At 36.9% G+C, this 21,396-nt stretch overlaps 1 protein-coding gene across 6 annotated transcripts in view; it reads right to left on the bottom strand.

Annotated features, from left to right (window-relative positions):
• The window catches only part of LOC150101041 (uncharacterized), a 242,556-nt gene extending 221,584 nt beyond the window's left edge, over positions 1–20,972 (bottom strand). For 2 of the 6 annotated variants that reach the window (XM_090401678.1, XM_090401684.1), the window contains exon 1: positions 19,732–19,914. The gene's annotated coding sequence lies outside the window, so the exon portion shown is untranslated. Of the gene's footprint in view, positions 1–18,703; positions 19,190–19,731; positions 19,915–20,089 lie in introns of those variants that run through there. The other 4 variants (XM_090401679.1, XM_090401681.1, XM_090401682.1 and 1 more) reach the window with 4 other exon arrangements.
• Between the last annotated feature and the right edge of the window lie 424 nt (positions 20,973–21,396).

Below are 21,396 nucleotides of genomic sequence, written 5' to 3'. Positions count from 1 at the left end.
CTTTCAACAAACACATTCAAACTACTTGCAGACACCACACTCTCAGGCAAGGCATTCCAATCATTCACAACTCTGCACGAAAAAAACCTGCCTCTCACTCCCCTACTCACACCCTCTTTATACAGTTTCCAGGGATGACCTCTGGTTCTCCCCTGATCTCCCACTATTCGCTGTAGAACTTCTCCACCATTGATCCTATAGCAACCCCTTACCAACTTGTAGGTCTCTATCATATCTCCTCTCTTCCTCCTGTCCACCAGACTCTGCAAATTACATCTTCTCAATCTTTCCTCATACTCGACATTCCAGAGGTTAGAAACTACCTTAGTCACTCTCCTTTGGACCCTTTCCAACATCTCTTCATCCTTCTGAAAACCCGGTGACCAAATCTGGGCACAATAGTCCATGTGTGGCCTAATCAAAGCCTTATACAATGGAACAAGAATCTCCCTACTTCTACACGTCAGTGTCCTCCTCATCATTCCCAGAAGTCTTTGTGTTGTCTTCACAATTTTGGCGATGTGACGCCTAAATTTTAGATCCTTATCCACTATCACTCCCAGATCTCTTATTTCCTCTACTTCCAACAATATATTCTTACCAAGCATAAATTCTGCATCCCATCTTTGTTTTCCAAATTTTAAAATCTTACATTTTGCAACATTGAACTCACATCCCCATTTGCTTGCCCAATCACTCAATTTATTCAAGTCTTCTTGCAAGGCCACAACATCTTCACTACTCTTTATGGTTCGTCCCAACTTTGTATCATCTGCAAACAACTGAATATCTCCATCCAAATCTTCGCCAATATCATTAATAAACAAGTTAAATAGTAATGGCCCTAAAACAGATCCCTGAGGCACTCCACTAGTGACTTTCCTTTTCCTGGATATTGCACCCCCATACACAACTTGTTGATACCTATCAGATAGCCAGTCTCCAATCCAATGCACTAATCTAATATCCAACCCCATCTGCTCTAGTTTGACTGTCAACTTATCATGAGGCACTCTATCAAAAGCTTTTGTGAAATCCAAGTATATTACTGTGTATCCTTCTCCTCTGTCCAAGGAAGCAGTCACTTTATTGTAATAAGTAGATTACTAAAACACGACCTCCCTTTAGCAAATCCATGCTGTCCATCAAAGATTATACCATTGTTGTCAACCCAACTCTGGATTCTAGTTCTCACAAGCTTCTCCAACAACTTAACCACAACACCCGACACACAGATAGGCCTATAGTTTGATGCTTGAGTTCGATCACCTCCTTTATGAAATGGCACAATCTTGCCCTCCTTCCACTCTTTAGGGACTTGACCAAGTGCAAGACTCGTATTAAAAAAATATGTCAAGGCAGGTGTCAACTCTCTGGCACATTCCTTCAGAATACGCGGTGATATATTATCAAGTCCCACAGCCTTATTTACATCTAGTTTACTCAACTCCCCAAACACCTCTTGCTCACTTACAGTCAGTCTCTCCTCCCCATCATCAACTGCTCTTAATCTCTCCATGAAGTCACATTCACAAGATTGAAAGATCTTTATGAACTGCTCATTAAGTATCTCCACCACACATTCTGCAACAGCTGTCTTTATACCATTTCCTCCAATCAATGTCATCCTTCCATAATCATTCTTTCTTTTGCTGGCTACATATCGAAAGAACTCCCTAGGATTCTTTTTAGCTTCATTAGCTAACTGCTGTTCATACCTCTCTTTAGCTACTCTCACCAACCAAGTCACTCTCCTTGCCTGGTCTTTGTAGAACTCATGAAATTGGTTACTTCCACTTTTCTTATGCTGCCTCCACAATGCCCTTTTTCTCTGTATTGCATGCTTAATCTCTTTATTCATCCATCTCACACCTAACTTATTTAACCTTCTCACCCGTGGTATACATTTAGACATTGCATCCACTAAATATTTTTTGAAAATCCCCCAAGCTGCATTGATCTCTTTTCCAGCTAACTCCTCATTCCATGCTACACCTGCAAGCTGTCTCCTGAGCTCTTCATAATCACCCCCATTGTAGTTCCACATATACCCTTTTTTCACAGGGGTCCTTGCACTGCTGGCAACCACCCAAGTAATCACCTCATGGTCACTTTCACCAATTGGTGGATGATTTGATACCTCATTGATAATTACATCCTCCGATGAGATGACCAAATCCAAGACCCTTAATCCTCTTGTGCCCTCTGTTACATACTGTCTGAGGTAGTTTTATTCCTCAAAAACTCAAGAAACTCATTTTCTTTACTTCCAGTTGCTATCTCTTCATTCCAGTCTATATTGCCATAATTAAAATCACCCATAATGATCACCCTTTTCTTATTTGCTTGGCTTATTTGACTATACATTTCACTATCACCACCATCCACATTACCAGGTCTATAACAACATCCCACCAAGTATTTGATTCTATTCACCTCTATCTCACACCATACTGCCTCAAAACCACTGGCCCCATTTCCCCCTTGCATCTCTACCTTGTATGGACATAACTCTTTCTCTATCATCAATAGCACTCCCCCTCCCTTTTTACCCCTTCTATCCTCACGAAACACATCATACCTTTCCATCTCTATTCCTGTCAGGATGTCATCCTCATCTAACCATGTCTCACTTATTCCGACAATCTCTGGGTGCACAGACGCAATTAGTGCAACCATTTCATCCGCCTTGTTTCTTATACTTCTAGCATTGGTATACAAACACAACAACTCATTTCTGGATCTACAGCTAGTTCCACTGATACCACTCACTCGATGTGATCTCTCCATGCTGGACTGGGGCCATTTCCCTTTCTGCTTCTTCATTTTAGAACCCTTTGCAATTCCATCTGTTTCCTTTTGATCCCTGATCATCCCATTACTTTCCTGCCTACACATTCTCTCACCTCCTCTTGGAGCATCCACCTTTCTCACGCTGTGTATCCCTGTCCACCCTGAGCCTCCCCGTTTCCCTGCTCCTCTTGCACACCCATTCTCTCATTATCTATAAACAAGTGTGGAGAAAGTAAACAACCTTGCCTAACTCCTTTTCCAAACCTGAAGCCAATCAGTTAATCCAACATCTCTTCTTACTGTGGCTTCTCACTCCCTGTACAAGTTAGTTATCAACCTGATAGTGTGTTGAGGAAAACCCATTCTTTTCATTACTTTCCACAGCTTCACATGCTGAAGTACAATATGGGAATATTAAACTAATGTTAGCAGTATGAGTTTCCATCTTTATTTTTATTTTGTTTTGTTAGATGTTTCCTTGGTGCTCTTTTCTCATGTTCCAAACAATCATTTGTTTTTATAATAGATGATATGAGTCAGCATGCAGGTATTTTGCAGTTAAAAAAAAAAAATCCCAAAGAAGTTCTTTCAATACATATTCAACAGAACAAAGCATGATTATGGAAGGATGATAATGGTTGGTGAAAATTGTAGAATGATAACCATTGCAGACGATACAGTTAGATATTAAATGAGAAATTCATAAAGGTATTTCATTCTTATGAATATTATATTATGCATAACTTCAGTACGATGGAAAGGGTGGAGAAGGAACTGATGTTTTAGGGTATTGATAATATATCTGTGTTTTGAGGGAATGTTCCAGGAAGTTAATAACAGCTTTGATTAACTTTTTTAACATAATTCTTACACAGGACCAAGTTTCAAAGGACTAGTTAGAGTGTTAGAGAAGTTAGCGAGGATGAAGGTTCAGAATTGGGTTGAAACAGCAGCATTCTCTTTGATGGACAGCATGGGTCTGAAAAAAAAGGAGGATTATTGAGATAAAGAGCCAATAGGCTTCATTTCGGAAAAGTAAATTTATTCAAATTAAGTGGATATTGAATCCAACATTATTTCTCAGCCAAATAAGAAACTCAAAGATAGAAAATCTATCTAAGAGTTTCATGCTGAATATAGAAAACTATAAAAGTTTGGCGAGTCTAAGTGTAAGCCAACAGGTGGTACATGCTGGGGCAACTCGTAGTAAAGGTGGAGTAAGCTCCGATCGCTGGTCTTAGTATTTTCCCATAATGTACAACACAACTCCTAGGAGACGTATGCTGTTAAACATTATGGAAGAAGGTCACTACCCTGACTAGTTTTGACCTTTTTTGAGGTCTTGTCAGTGAGTAGGTAGACCTAGATGTAAATACTAAGGTTGCAGAAATACAAAGCTTATTTCCTTACCATATGAGTCACCAAATGGTGCACTACTAAATTACTGAGATAAAGAGCCAATAGGCTCTTTACTATGAGTTGCCCCAGCATGTACCACCTGTTGGCTTATGCTTGGACTCACCGAACTTTTATAGTTTTCTATGTTCGGCATGAAACTCTTAGATAGATTTTCTATCTTTGAGTTTCTTATTCCGCTGAGAAATAATTTTAGATTCAATATCCACTTAATTTGAATAAATTTACTTTGCCGAAATGAAGTCTATTGGCTCTTTATCTCAGTAATTTAGTAGTGCACCTTTTGGCGACTCGTGCGGTAAGGAAATAAGCTTTGCATTTCTGCAACATTAGTATTTATGTCTAGGTCTACCTGCTCACTGACGAGATCTCAAAAGAGGTCGAAACCGGTCTGGGTAGTGATCTTCTTCCATAATGTATAACAGCATACATCTCCTAGGAGTTGTGTTGTACATTATGGGAAAATACTAAGAACAGTGATCGGAGCTTACTATACCTTTACTACAAGTTGTCCCAGCATGTACCACCTGTTGGCTTACGCTTGGACTCGCCAAACTTTTATAGTTTTCTATATTCGGCATGAAACTCTTAGATAGATTTTCTATCTTTGAGTTTCTCATTCGGCTGAGAAATAATGTTGGATTCAATATCCACTTAATTTGAAAAAGGAGGATTGTGTTTGAACAATCTACTTAGTTATTATAACAAGGCAACAAGAACACTGGACAAAGGAGATGCACACAGTGGTCCACTTCAATTTTGCAAAGGACTTTGATAGACTGCTACATGACAAACCGATAATTAAACTGGAACAACTGGAATTGGATAGTAGATTAGTACACTGGCTATGAGATTGGTTGTCTAATGGTATCAGCAACCAGGGTATGGAAGAAGTCACAGAAAATGAAAGTGACTAGTGATGTGCTCAAAGATGCTGCTGTTGAACTTCTATGATAAATAATACTGGGAAATGTTTTAATGTTAATATGTAGTTGTTTGCAGATAACACAAAGTTGAAAAGAATTATGAGGGAAGAGCAGATACTATGGCTTTGCAAGAGGACTTCAATAAACTGGGTGAATGAGCAGGTGAATAGGTTACCAGTTCAATGTTGCAAAGTGTCATTTTAAAATACAGGAAGCAAAGACGAGATGTAGAGTACATGATTCATGAGGATAACTTAGATGAGGTATAGGAGATAAGGGACCTGTGGGTAATGATAGATAAGGACCTAAAATTCCAGGGACACACTGTGAAAACTGTGAGGACAACACAGCATAATTATGCAATAATGCAAAGAACATTGACATGTAGGAGTAAGGGTGTTATGGTTCCATTACATAAGGCTTTGATCAGGCAACAAGTGGATTACTGTGCACAGATTTGGGAACCTGGTTTACTAAGGATGAAGAGTTACTGGCAAGGATACAGAGATGGACTAAGTTGGTTTCTGGTCTCTGGAATGTTGAGTATGAAGAAAAATTGAGGAAATGCAATTTGCAGAGTCTAGTGAATAGGAGGGGGGGGGATGGGATGATGAGATATTAGTTGTTAAGGAATTATTATCAGATTAATGTGGGTTGAGGTTTTTCATAAAATGGGGTTGAGATGCAAAAGGCCATCACTGGAAGCTGTATAAGGAGGATGTTAGCAAGGAAGATAAGAGTAGGTTTTCTGCATGGAGAGTGCACTGCCTGAAAATGTATTGAATGCATAAATGGTAACTGCAATTAAGTCATGGTATGATATGCTGTGTGAGACATTGGGAAACCTCCAATGATAAGGCTTTTGACACTATGGAGGCCTGATGATGACAATAATGATAATCATCTGCCTGAGGATAACAAAAATGCAGTTTGAGCAGCAGTAAGACCCAAACAATCCCACGCAGGTCTTTCGATACATTGTTAGTTGAAGAAAGAATGATTATGGAAGGCTGATAGTGGTTGGTGGAAAATGGTAGAATTACTGGAGAGGATATAGCTAATATATTAAATGAGCAATTCATAAAAGTATTTCATCTCATGAATGCAATGGGAAGAGTATAGGAGGGACTGATAGTGAGTGAGCAGGAGGTAGTACATGGAGAAGTGAGTAAACTTGATGTTAATAAGATTGTGGGGTTTTATGATATATTATCCTGTGTTTTGAGGAAATATTCCAGAGAATTAATAACAGCCACAACATAATTGTTCAACATAGGTTGGAGAGTAATGTTAGTACAGTTCAAGATTCAGGATTAAGTAGACATTCTCTTTGATGGACAATGTGAGTTTGCTATAGGAAAATGGTGTTTTAGCAATGCATTCATAACAAGATGATAAAAGTCAAACAAGGAAAATGAATATATAGTGGTATATCTAGTTTTTCCAGAGGTCTCTGATAGAATGTCACATGACAAGCTAGTAGGTAAACTCGAATGGATAGGATTGTGAATAGATTAGTGTGCTAGACTGACTGGTATATCAGCAAGCTGTTAATGAGGGAGCAATATTCTGAAAGAGGAAGATCACTAATGATGTGCCCCAATAGTCTGTTTGGAAGACCGCACAATGGATTATGCTAGTAATGCAGAAAACATTGTATAATGTCTTGATCATGCCACATATGGATCACAGTGCACAGTCAGGTCACTGAGTTTTTAAAAGAATGAAGGAATATTAGATAGCATCTAGAGATGATTGACTAAGGTGAATTCTGGTCTCTGGAATGTTTAGAATGAAGAAAGATCGAGCAAATGTAATTTCCAGTTTAGTGGATAGGAGGTGGGAGGATTGATATGTTTGAGACATACAAGTTGATAAGAGGTTATTACGAAGTCAATGTGGTTGAGGTTTTTCATAAAATAGAGAAGGCAAGAGGCCATCACTGGAAGTTGTATAAAAATGGTGCGAGAAATGGGAGGGAGATGAGGAGTAGATTTTGTGCATGGAGATTTTTGAGTGATTGCTATGCACTGTCTGAGACAGTAACATGTCACTGTCTCAGAATAACTGAGGCATGGAGACAATGAACATGTTTAAAGCATGGTAGGATGAGCTGTGTGACAAGGGGATCTCCAACAATGTGTTATACAGTGATGATAATTATAACATACATATCTACTAAATATCTTAGTTTGCCTGCATTTACCGTATCTGTAAAGAGGAATAATGAAAAAGTGTAGGCCCTTTGTGCACACTGGAGAAGACCAACCAGAAATGTGAGAGCTGGTAGCTCCTCTGACCAAGCTGTTTGGCTCTGGAAGGTGCCAGGGAATTGAAAGCCATCAAAATAGTTCCAATGCATAAAGGAAGCTCCAGAAGAGACAAATTAGAAATTAATCAATATCTCAGGAGTGATAGTTAAGGTACTAGAGTTGGTGAACGGCAAAAATGAAAAATGGGTTGGCAGGTACATGGTTTTGTTAAAGGGCAGATCTTTGATTAGTAACCGGTTCATTGTTTATAATAAAGTGGCAATTGGCCTAGATCATAAGTTCACAAACTTTTTTCGGGCCACTGCCCACTTTGCAAGACATAAATTTTGTAAGCCTCCCCCCCCCCCCCCATTATATAAAATTGGGTTTATTTTTGTACAAATCAATTAGAAAAGTGGTTTTATATATTTTATATATATTTTGAAATAAAATATAACGAATATATTTGATACTGTAAACATAACCTATTATATACACATATATAATACATGTGGGTATAAAGGCTATTTTCTCACTGACAAAGAAAATTGACATCTATTTCTATCTGACATGGTAAATTTTCAAATGATTAAATAATTGAAATAGAAAATTGATAAAAAAATTGATCGTGTAAGATGGGCATAAGATGAATTAAAATGCAATATTTAATTTTAAATGATTATCTAATCGCAAAATCACAAAAATAATTAATTTTTAAATATATATTAATTTCTTCTATAAAGAGCCCCCGACCCCTAGACCGCCTGAACGCCTCCAAATGCTTCTGATCCCACTATAGCCCCCCCCCCCCCCAGAAGGCTTCAGCACCCACTGGGGGACAGTACCGCCCACTTTGGGAACCTATGGCCTAGATAAAGAAAATGGCTAAATGATGATGCTGCTGGACTTTGAAAAGGTACTCAAGATAGGATACCATGAGGAATTCTGTTAAATAAATTAGAACGATGGGGTTGGAGATGACACACCCTCTTATAGAGAGTGGTTAATGGACAAAAACTTTGAGTAGTATATGGAAGAACTAAATCCAAAATAATACAGGTGACCAGTATTATACTACTGTCAGTAGTATAATACTGGTCACCTGTATTATATACTGCAGGGTTCTGTTCTTGGGATGCTGCTATATAACATATGCATTAATGATATGGGAAATAATTTGGGGGAAATATCCAATTATTTGTTAATGATGCAAAACTGCGAAGAGCGAAAGTTAATGAAGCTGATACAAGATCATGCACAATGATTTGAATAGACTGACAATACGAGCAAGGATAATAGTTACCAGTTTAATGGGGCAGAATAAATTACACTGTATCACAAACTGTGCATTACACTGTTAAAACCAGCTTATAAGAAATTAATGAGATCAGGGATGCAAGTGCTGTGGATAGGGAGTTGAAGTCTAGATGGCATATTGCAAAGATGGCCAAAATAGCTCAACAGGTTACCAGGATGTTGAAGAATACATTGACAAGTAGGGATAGGGATGTTTTATTCCTCTTTATAAAGCTTAAAAACAGCCATATCTGGACTGTTGCACACAGATCTGGTAACTTGAATTCTGGATGACTTGGATGAGAAAGTGGTGGAAAAGATCATGAGAAGATGAATTTTCAAGTTGTGAAAGTCCTATGGAAAACTCCCTATTAAGACAAAGCCTAGTTGATGATGGAAAAGAGAGGATGTGATAGAAACATATGTTATCATCATCATCATCATCAAATTCCTGCCATGTACCCTCAAGGGGTGTACAGGATATGACAGTACTACATGAAAAAATTACATCATTACTAACTTCCTATCTACAATTTTCCTCCAAATCAGTCTGTTACTTGTCAAGACTCCAACATTATCAGATCTTATATTTCTATCGTCTAAGGCACTTTGTACCGTATCAATCCACCTATATCTTGGTCTTCCTCTGGGTCGTTTTCCTGCCAACCTGGCAGAGAACACTTGTTTTGCTAATCTTTCCTCTCCCATTCTATTTAAGTGACCATACCATCTGAGATTAGCTCTGCTAACGCATTCCTGGATGCTGACAATGTCAAGTTCTTTCCTAATATCCTCGTTTTTAATATGATATTGCCATTGATGCCATCTGTTCACGCCTCTAATCTTTCTCAGAACTCTCATATCTGCGGTCTCTAGTCTTTGGTCAAGTGTTTTACTTCTGACCCAGCTCTCAGATCCATAAGTTAAAATTGGTTTGAACACAGTCTTGTATACAGCTAATTTAGTGTTCCGACTAATTTCTTTCTTATTCCATATCAATTTATTCAGTTGACTTCCCACGATACCAGCTTTGCTGATTCTGTTGTCTATTTCTATATTTAGTTTACCATCTTCAGTAAAAATTGTGCCTAAGTAGCTGAAATGTTTTACTTGTTCCACAGGTTCTCCATTCAAAACACAGTTGACATTTTCAATGATTCTGCCTATTTTCATTGTCTTTGTCTTTTTATTGCTGACCTTCATACCATATCTATTACAACAGCTATTCAATTTAGTCAGAGAATCTTGCAGACTTGTAGCGGATTTATTTAGAAGTATAACATCATCCGCATAAAGCAAAGAGCTGACATTAACATCTCCAATTTTGATATCAGGTTTAATACCACATTCCTTCATAATGTGATCCATATAGATAATGAATAACAGAGGGGATAATGTACATCCTTGTCTCACACCAGATTTAACATTAAACCATCTTCCTGTACTTCCTTCAATTCTAACTGCTGACTCACAACTCAAATAAAGACTAAGTATTGCTTGATATAATGCCCCATTGACACCATATAACTGCAGCGTATTGAATAGCTTCTCTCTTGGCACCTTGTCATATGCCTTTTCCAAATCGACAAAACTTAAATACAGATCTTTGTTATATTCCCATGCTTTCTCGACTATTTGTCGTAAAGTGAAGATCTGATCCTGACAGCCTCTATTTGGCCTGAATCCAGCTTGTTCTTCACCAAGCTTTTCTTCCACAATTCTTCTCAACCGTTTCTCAAGTATACTTGCATAGATCTTGCCAGGAACACTCAGTAGGGAAATACCTCTGTAATTCTCACATTCAGTTTTATTTCCCTTTTTATATATGGGTACTATGAGAGCTCTACTCCAATCATCGGGAATTCGTCCCTCTGTCCAGGCTTTCTGAACTATGCAGCACAGCCACTGTAAGACTCTTATACCACCATACTTCAGCATTTCTGGTCGAATATCATCTACTCCTGCTGCCTTTCCACATTTCAAGCCTTTGATGGCTTTTTCTACTTCAAGTATGGATATGTATTCCTGACTGCATGCCTGGTCAGTGTTTTTTTATCACTGTGCTGTCATGACTGCTTGTTTCATTTAGCAGTTTTTCAAAGTAATTACTCCATGCTTCAAGGATATCTTTTTCTCCTGTTTTCATTTCACCTTTATCATCTCTAATTCCTTTTACAGCACTCTTTCCTCCATTCCTAAGCTTCTTCAACAACCTCCAGAATATTTTGCCACCTTCTTGATATTTATTTTCTATATTCTTGCCAAAGTCCTCCCATGACTTTTGTTTAGCTAGTTTTACACACTGTTTAGCTTTCTTACATTTGTCTCTGTATTCTGTAAGAGTAAAAGCTGACTTATTTGCCAGGAACTTTTGATATGCTTTCTTCTTTTCCTTCACTGCCTCTTTAACTTCCTGTGTCCACCAGGGAGTTCTGATTTTTTTATCCTTGCACACAACCTCACCACATGCCTCTCTGGCAGAATCAATCAATGTTTCCTTCAGAGTTTGCCACTGAATCTCCAAGGTTTGATTCCTGTTCTCAAACTCTTTCATTTTCTTTTCAATAATATTTCTGTATTTTAGTCTACAGTTCACATCTGAGAGCTGCTCAACTTTAATTCGCTTTAAAACTTTCTTACATGTTATTCTTTTCAATATGAAATTCAATTTTATCCTGCTCAGGACTAAATAGTGATCACTTCCAATTTCAAATCCTCTGTACACTCTGGTGTCCTGCACCAGGGAGAAAACATCACTATCAACAATAACATAGTCAATGAGACTTTTCTTATTCCTAGCCTCTTCTCTCCATGTGAATTTGTGCACATTTTTATGTTGGAACATGGTGTTAGTAATAACCAGTCCATGTCCTGAGCAGAAATCCAACAGATATTTGCCATTATTATTAGCTTTGCTCTTTTCTCCAAATTTTCCCAAAATATTTTTGTATGTCTCACAATCATTTCCTACTCTACTATTTAGATCCCCAACAAGGACCAACTTTTCCTTTTTCATTGTGTCAGTTGCTTTTTCTAAAGCCTCAAAAAATTCCTCCACTTCTACCTTAGTAGAACCTTCTGTGGGACCATAGGCACAAATAAGTTATTAAAAGTTATTAAAAACATATGTTATTAAAGGGTTTTTTTTATAGTATTGACAAAGAAGATTTTTTTTTAAGCAGCAGGGAAATGAGGGAGAAAGGGGTTGCCTTGGAAATTGTATAAGAGTGGTTGCAATAATATATGAAGCTAGATTTTATTTGCTTGGAGACTGGTGAATGGGTTTTCAATGAGAGTGTACTGTCAGTGAATGAGTTCAGGGAAATCTATGAGTATTGTGTGAACATTGGTTGGTGTGGACCTCCCACAATGAATCTTCGACTCCATGGAGATGTCTGAAAAATAATAAATAATGTTCTATAACCAAGCAAAATATGAAATTAGACTTCTACATGGCAATACTACAAGTTTCTATTACTGCAAAGTAGTTTAAAAATTTTAATGTAAAGAGTGATGTCTGTTCATCATTTATGTCATTATATACTTATACTCAGTTACACCCAAAATTTAGGATCTTTCTCAGAATCAAATCATTAAATGCAGAAAGGTTTTTAATAACAACAAAAGGACGTTATTGCACAAATATGCAAAGAAAAGTGTCACATTTTTTTTTGCCTGTAGGAAACTCAGAGCATTAGAGTAAAGCGACTTTGTATTCAAAGAATGAAACATAAAAAAAAAAAATACTGACGTGAAAAATATGACAAGCATGGTCTTGGTCTTTGTAAAACCAGAGATGATTATTATTCATATATGGTATCTCCATGGAGTTCAGAAATACATCATGGGAGACTGGCACTGGCTTTTATACACACAAAACCTGATATACTTCTCTTTAAAATCATTCCCTGAACTCTTAACTAATTCTGGCAATCCATTCCACTCATTCACCACTCTTCAATGGAAAAAAAATCTAATCTGTACATCCTTACTAACCACCCCCTCACACAACTTTCACAGATGACACCCTAGTTCTCTCACTATTTAACATGCATTAAAAAATTTCCTCTAAGTCAATTTTATAAAACCCCTTCAATATTTTATATGTGCCCTCTTTTCCTCAGGAAAAGAGGGTACATAATAGAAAATTTCACACTTTCAACCAATCCTCACACGGAGCATTCCACAGACCTGTGACCAGCTTTGTCACTCATCTCTGAATCCTATCTACCACCATCTGATCCCCAAAACACTCAGGTGACCAAATGCACACAGTAGTCCAGATGTGGCCGAATCATGGCCTTATATTCTGGTAATAATAATAATAACTTCCTTAATCTTTACTTTTTAGCATGATTTTCAAACATCCAAGTAATCCTTTAAGCTCTTTTACCAACTTCTGCAATATGTCCTCTGAACTTCAAATTCACCATGATTTCCAAGTCTATAGCTATATTAATTTCCTGCAATCCAATACTATCAATGTATACACAGTATCCAATCTTTTCAACTTGAAATGCATAATCTTACATTTTTGCAATATTAAACTGATAATCATTATCCTTTGTCAGCAATGCCAATTTATTTAAATTATCCTGCAGGAAATCTATATCACCTTTATCAAAAGGTGATATAGATTTCCTGCAAATTATCATCAGCAAACTGAATATCCTCCCTTAAATCTTTTCCTATATCATTGATATACAAATTAAAGAGCAATGGGCCCTAGTACAGAATCCCGAGATAATCCACTAGACTCCTTGATTATCCTAGATTTTACTCCACCATACATTACTCTCTGGCATCTGTCAGCTCTCCCCACCCAACATCCATGCTACCAGCTTCATATCCCTGAACATTTGCTCCAATTTTTATAATAGTTTTCCATGTGGTATTCTGTCAAATGCCTTTACCAAGCCCAGCAGTAGCATGGAGTAGCCATTTCCTTCATCAATTCCACAGTCACTTATTACAAAATGTGAGTAAATTATTATAACAAGCCATGCTACCCACTATATAGTACTGTATCATTATCTACCCAGTTTTGGATTTTGCCCTTAACCAACTTTTCTAATACTTTACCAAACACCCCAAATATATTAACTGGTCTGTAGTTTGCTACTTCTGTCTTGAAGCCACCTTTATGTAATGCAATTATTTTACCCTGTTTCCACTCCCTTGGAACCTTTCTAGAGCTGAGATTTAGGCTGAACAATTTCATCAGAGGCAATGCCAATTCTCTTGCTCATTCACACAGTACACAAGTTGACATGCCATCCAGTCCCACTGCTGTATTCACATCGATATTTTTCAATATGCTGCACACCTCCTTTTCATCTACCTCCATTTTCACATGCATCTCTGTCACATCAATAACTGCAAAATCTACACCTGGATGATACGTCTTTGCAAATGATCACTCAGCAAATCAATTTCTTTTAACTCTGTCACCTTCCTACCATCACCACTGATTAAAGTGATCCTTCCACAATCATTTTTCCTCTTTCTTACTATATAAAAAAAAAAATTCTTTTGGATTTACTTTGGCCTACTTACAGGATCATACTCTTGAACAGGTATACGAGGCTCCACCTGGTTGCCCCAAAAAATTAGGGCTAATTTAAGGGCGTCAAACAATGAGCTGGGGATCCCACAGCACTCAGTCCCTGCCTGCTTATCTAATTTTCTCTCATAATCTAATTTGACCTTTTTTTACCATACTAGCCATCCTTCTTGCTTGTACTGCTCATGAGTATGCTAATCATCTTTTTCTTTATAATCCCTCCACAATGTTTTCTTTTTTGTGACTCTTGTTTTTATCTCTACTTATTCAACTTAATCAACACTTGGTTTATCCACCTTATCAAGGGCATGCAGTTTGATACTGCTTCTCTCAAACAAACCCTGACCACTTCCCATGCACCACTGACATTCTTCCCTTGTAGACTCTCAAGCCATGGCACTGAACCAAGATGCCTCCTAAGTCTGTTATAATTACCAACTGTTTAGTTCAACAAACCCTTTCTTGACAGAGAATTCCATGTTTAGCAACTTCCCAGAAAAAAACAAAGGTAAATGGTCACTCTGCCCAACTGGAGACAGTGTCTATCTTGATTATAGATAGTGAAACTTGTGAAATCAAATTCAGCATTGAATAATCATTTCCACACACATCCCAAGGGTGGCCAGACACATACTTGATTTCATTTCCCCTAATACTCTAGTATCATCTGTGTGTTTAGCCTAGTGGCTATGCACTTGCAACCATATGCCTCGGGAAGGAGTGTCCTAGGTTTGATTCCCATCGACGATGTGAAGAGCTTAAGGATCTTTCTCAGCCATAGCCAAGTTAGCCAGTCTTGGTGTGGACAGCAGATTTCACACACACACACACACACCAGTTTATCTGGAGTTTTTCATCCTGCAAGCAGGCAAACTGGCCCCATGAACACACACTGATTACAGTCATGAATATCGCCCTTAGGGGATGCAGCAGAGGAGTGGCAAACCAGCTGCATTAATTCACCAGTAACTCCTCATTAGGAGGGAACTCAACCCATCCTTAGGGAGGGATGAGAAGGATAAGATAATACTCTAGTTTCCCTGGTTTTGTACTTCCAAACTCTCAGGAAACAACACTTTCTCCAAACACCTTTCATCCATCAAATTCACTCCATACATCTATAAGCTACACACCATTCCTCCTGCACAATCTTCTCATTCTCATTAGTGATCATGACCCTATTACACTGAATTCTGTCCTATTACACTGAAGTAGCAAACTCAATCTTTACTTTCTTACTCTTCCTTTTTGTTTCTTTCAACAATACTTTCATATCCTCTTTTATCACATATTTCTGCCCCTTCAAATTATTTGTTCCTACCAAAATAATCAACTCTTTCATTTCTTCCATTTTGCAAACTAACAGCTTCAATGACATCCTTGATCTTCGAACCTGGGACATATGCTTTCATCACTTTCTCATTAAGTATATCTCTTATCATCAAATCTCCATACAATACCTTCTTATGCTCAATTTCTTGCACTTTCATACTTTTCCCATTCGCTTTTTCTTTCATTCACCCACCTGCTGTACTACATAGCAATTTTCTCCAGGTTGCTCTAGCTCCCATTTTTTCCTATGAAGAAGGTCACGCGAGCATGTTATTTCACTCCTTACTGTCACTTCATTATCCACATTACTTTCCACTTCTTTCATGCGCTCATTCATATTTTGCATATCCTCATTCACCACTTCCACCTTCTTCAGAACACTTTTGCTATCTTTCCTCATATCATTAATATTAGTCGCTTCATTCACCCGCATTCTACAACTCATGTTTCTTGCCCTTGCACATGAAACATTTAGTTTCATGTGTTCTGAAAATACTCAGAACATGCACTACATCATACAAAAATCCCTTGGAGATAAGCATCACATCTTCTGGGCTTAATAGATATGATGACGATGAAGTGATCAGTGTTTGTTGGGGGGGGGGGGGGGGGGGGGGTAGCAAACCTTGAAATCTCATCTGTGTTTGGAAGTCCCAGCACAAAGTTGAAAGGATATTATTATCACACCCTCCATAGAGTCAGTAGACTCACTGTGAGAAGTTTGTCTGCCTGACCATATATTTATCATACTGAACCTTAAAATCCTTAACACTCCTTGCATTTGTTCACATGTTCTGATAATGTGTTCCATTCACTCACAATTCATGCAATATATGTACTCCTTATGCCCTTTTTCATCCCACTCACACACAGATCACAGGAATGGTCTCTGGCTCTTCTCACCTTCTACTCTTTTTATAATACCCTCTGTATTAATCTGATAAAATCCTTTCACTAACTTAAACATCTCCATCATATCACCTCGTTTCCTTCTGTCCACTAAATTCCTTTATCCTCTCCCTAGCCAACATTCCAGTCCTGATATTGTCTAAGTCACGTCACTGACCTTCTCCAATTTTTTTACATCACAATGAAAACTAGGTGACCAAATCTGAGAACAGTAGTCCAAGTGTGGTCTGACCAGTGCTTTATACATTATCAAAATCACCTTATCCCTACATGTGAGTGTACTCCTTATGATGGCAATATTATTATTATTATTACTGGCAACTCCAAGGAGTCCTTAGAATCATCGAGGGAAATATGAGTGCAGTTTTTGTGATATGGCCACTAAACAGTCAACTATTCACTTCCAGATCTCAAATCTTATCCATTTCCTGCAGTATAGTTCCATCAATATTAAGCAACTTAAGATAACAAAAGCAGATGCTAACATATTGAACATATTTATTGAGTATATTAACAGTCATAACATTGCCTGGAGATATTAAAAACCCAATGAAGATAGTGAGTATACAGAACAGTTGGCAGAAGAGCTTTCTCTTCCTTTAATACATAAACCTAAATGTTGGTGCTAGCAAATATTGCTAGCACCAACATGAGGTAGTTTGAAGTTATGTATTAAATAATCAAAATATTGGTGCTAGCAACAAACACATTTAGGGCATGAGGCTGAAATAATGATGTGTACATAAAGTATCCCTGCCCTTTTTATTTATTTATTTTTTTTATTACTACATATGAAATACAGAAAAGCTCCTAGCCACTAAAATTATGACTACTTAACAAGTTCATCGATATCATATTTTTTAATTGGTATTTTCTTTATTAAATTAGAAATTTGGTGTTTTTTTTTATTTGTATTTTATTTTAGAGAAGTTGGTGAATCTTTCAAGAAGAGGAATAAGTGTTAAGACATTGGATGACTTGCAAAGGCCCTCCTTTGAAAGCCCCTGACTACTTGAAGATGCTATACAATAATAATAAATAAATTTCTATAAAAATATATCAACACAATATTTAATCAACATCCTCCTTTAACTGTAAATACCTCAAATACAAATATGATAATATTAAGAAGGGCTATATATGACTGATGCACTCCAACAGAGGCAGAGATGTTCGAGTAGGCCGCCTGCCTGAAGTAGATTGATTACTACCTGAAGAAGAAAGATTACCTGGTTCTCTGGAACGCTTGCAGCAGTAAAATCATTTGTAGGGAGGGAAGAGTTTTAGTATAAATATGGTGACAGCTATAAAGAGAGAAACTGTGGAGAGGAACATTGCCTAAATCCTTCAGAAACAGTCGATTAACTTTCTATTTATTGAAATTTTCATCAGTCTACCTTCCCTGTTGCCATTCTCAACTCCATCCATTGTGGCCTCACCTACATCAATTCCACTTAAGCTTTTATAATTAACTTATATTGGAGTAGTTACTCAAATAACTTTGCTACTACTCCCAGGATACAAGTCAAATGACAGTTTTAACTGATTAATAAATAATTTAAATGGGGATGACAATGCTCTCCTGGGGAGTATATACAAGCAAATGATCACAAGACTGTTGTAACAACTCAGACTATTTTGTTTAACTGTATGATTTTATGAATCTATAAAAATGTTTGCAAGAAGAGTTTATGGAAGAATAATATCCTTCCTCATAACTCCTGCATCAACAGAGGGATGTTGATAAACTGCATTTCCCTAACTTTTCACAACAACTGAACAGAATTTTCATTAGTTACTGCACTGATCTGTCCAAAATTTTGGAATAAGTTTAAGACTAAGTACAAAAATTGGGCTTTTAGGACATTACTCCTTTCCAATTAACAATGTTAACATTTACTAAGTATTTATTTATCTTCAGCAGTATGCATGAAAGACAAAAACAAACAAACAAAAAATGTTAGAAAATGACCATATTCTTATGAACACATATTTTTCTTGCAGATTCTAAATGCACCACTGGGATCATCTTCCAATAAATGAAATTGCAGGATTTATTATTATAATGATGAACTAGATGCTCCTCTGATGAAATCCCAGGTCTCATCACATAACAGCTGCTCTTACTCACACAATACATATCATACTTCAATTTATATTTAGTGCCAGTGCATTGACCATCTTTCAACAATATATTCTGCTGAATCAATACTCACCATAAGACAACTCTCATTTTACTTTCCCTTACTGCCAATGCTTTCACATCACTTTCAGTAGTAACCCATTCCCTCTCTTCAACCATGTATTCAAAATTTTCTTTTTCACATCCCATCTGTCCCTTGCAGGTGCCAAACTTGCAGTCCAGAATCCTTAATCTATGCTCAGAGTTAACTCCACTGTTCTGATATCAACTCAGGTTACCTGCTTTGTGCATTCTCTAGTTTCCACATCTTTCTCTTTCACTGACATTCAGGCAGCCAATTCCCAGACTTGATCTAAAAGTATCAAGATACTGTTAAATCAAGACCTTATAAAGAGGAACAATGCCTGTCTATACTGATCAATGCCCTTGTCAATACAGCAGTTTTCGTTTGTGTTACCTTTACCACCTCTGCAAAATTGATGTAACTATCGTGCTGCAGTGCTTCCATAATGCAAAGGAGTGAGCTAGGTGTTCAATTAAATGAAAGAAAAATCATCATTACTTCACTGCTTTGCAAAGTGTTATCTCAAAAATGCAAAACTCTATTATCACACCTAATTTTTTGCCTTCTTAACTGCCTGGAGTAAACTCCCACATAAAGATTATCCGCGAACTTCTCAGTCCAAACCAAAATCATAGTCTGCAACTGAAGTGGCATTCATTTTCTTTTTGCTAAAACACTAGGTCTATGCAAATTGTGTCATTTCTTATTACTAGTATGTTGCACTATTAGCAAACAAAACTGACTATTGGAACTGTGTCATCTTTAATCATTTTGGGAGAGTGGGACCAAACATTAGGAACTCAACTACACCATAAAGTGTAGGATCGTCGAGAGCAATAACGAAAATTCTACTCTTTAAGCTTTACCTCCCCCCCCCCCCGGTTGAATCAGGCCTAAAATTTCAAGTTGCTATTATATTATTTTGGATAAAATTATTAAAGACAGAATTTGCTCGATATTTTTAAATAAGTTTTACTTCAACCATAATAAAGGCGAATTAATATTTTTTAAAACGTAAACCAAGAATTCATTAACACCTTTTAATCCAATCTTGCATGTAACATCGAATTTATGTAACATTATTAATGCAAAGTTGCTTATTTTATATTATTTAAATTATACATAACAAGGCTAAATTTGAATATTTAAATTAATATATAACTAGTAGCACAAATGGCTTGTGAATTACTTATAAAATCAAGCCATGAATAACCAAACTGTTGGGCGGAATTTGGAGATTTGAAATAACTAAATTACTAAGTGATAATGTTAGAAAAAAAGAGAATGAAGATATGTAACGGAAGGAATAAAAAATTGCAGGGAAGAAATTAATTTTTCATTTTCCCAAAAACTGCATATAATATTACATAACCACAGTAAAGTGAACATACTTACATTGGAATCTCATTACCTGAGAATATTGCTCACTTTCCAGTTATAGTTCGAAATGTTATTTGCAGCTCTCTAACAAATTTTGGTGTATCCTCCAATTTCGAGATGTATGATTTGAATGCTTCATAGCATGCTTAACCACTCTATATTTATATTTTGCATTATAAACTATTCTTGGTTCATTTCTAAATTCATTGTTCTTGATCTGTATATTCATTTGTAATATAGGGATCTGTAACTTCTTGAGAATCATCGAATTTTATGAATCACATTCAATGTTATGTCACAACCAAGAAACTTGGTTTCATATAAATCTTCCTATTCACGACGGAACGGTTAAATCCTATCTCTTTTCTATAGAGTCTTCTTTACTGACAAGTGTGTATTATTATATTTATTACTTGACATGTACATGCAGCTCACTTAAGCATTGGAGGAACGCATTTCATACCGCACAATCGACTAACTATTCTGCTATACCATCTATATCACTGGCAAGGCCTTTCTGTTTTGCAATATGAAATATCTTTCCACTGCCGTATGATACCAACTAGCTCCCTCCGTTCGAAAATTTCTTACAAGAATAGTTCTTTCGGTTCCAGACGGGTTTCGAAGCCATGAGTTTCAAGTAAAACCTCGATATTAGTTCAGCTAGGAAGGTTATATGTATAATTTTGTGTCTAAATATCAATACACAGAGTCATGGCACCTTAGTGAGTATCATTGATAGCCTTTTCATGGAAAGGCTTACAATGATATTTCTAGGACGTGAAAAACTTATTCACGCGGAAACTCGGTATTTTTGTCCCGTAAACTCAAGGAAATCGACCATAGAATCCGCATTATTTCAGACAATAACATATCCTGCTAGAGTTAAATACCAAGAGATGGCAGCGCTTGTTCGGTCGCCGGAACAAGCGCTACCGATGGAGATTGAACTGCCCACTCAATTTCCAAAACCTAGATTTAAAGGCCTCGCCTACTCCCAATAATAATCTAACGCCTTTTATTCCCTATAGGCGGAATAAAAGGTGTTAGCTTATTATTATTTAAATAATAATAATAATGACCTTACAACTGAAGATGAATTAGATGGTTTCATATGGAGATGAAAGAGCTTTTTTTTTTTTTTTTTTACCTTGGAAACGTGATTTTCATCCCACAGACATGCCATGATGAACATACAATTTACAAATAAAATATATTCAATGGGCATATATGGCATTTCATCTCAACAATGACTCAAATTACGAAAACCAAATCATTTGGCAGTTTGATGCCTGTATATACAAGGTCTGAAGATCAAATGA

This window comes from Typopeltis vanoorti, chromosome 12 (genome assembly GCF_054136105.1).
Source record: "Typopeltis vanoorti isolate ZY-2024b chromosome 12, IOZ_Tvanoo_1.0, whole genome shotgun sequence".
Taxonomy (NCBI): domain Eukaryota; kingdom Metazoa; phylum Arthropoda; class Arachnida; order Uropygi; family Thelyphonidae; genus Typopeltis; species Typopeltis vanoorti.
This window is presented reverse-complemented; position numbering and strand designations above follow the sequence as displayed.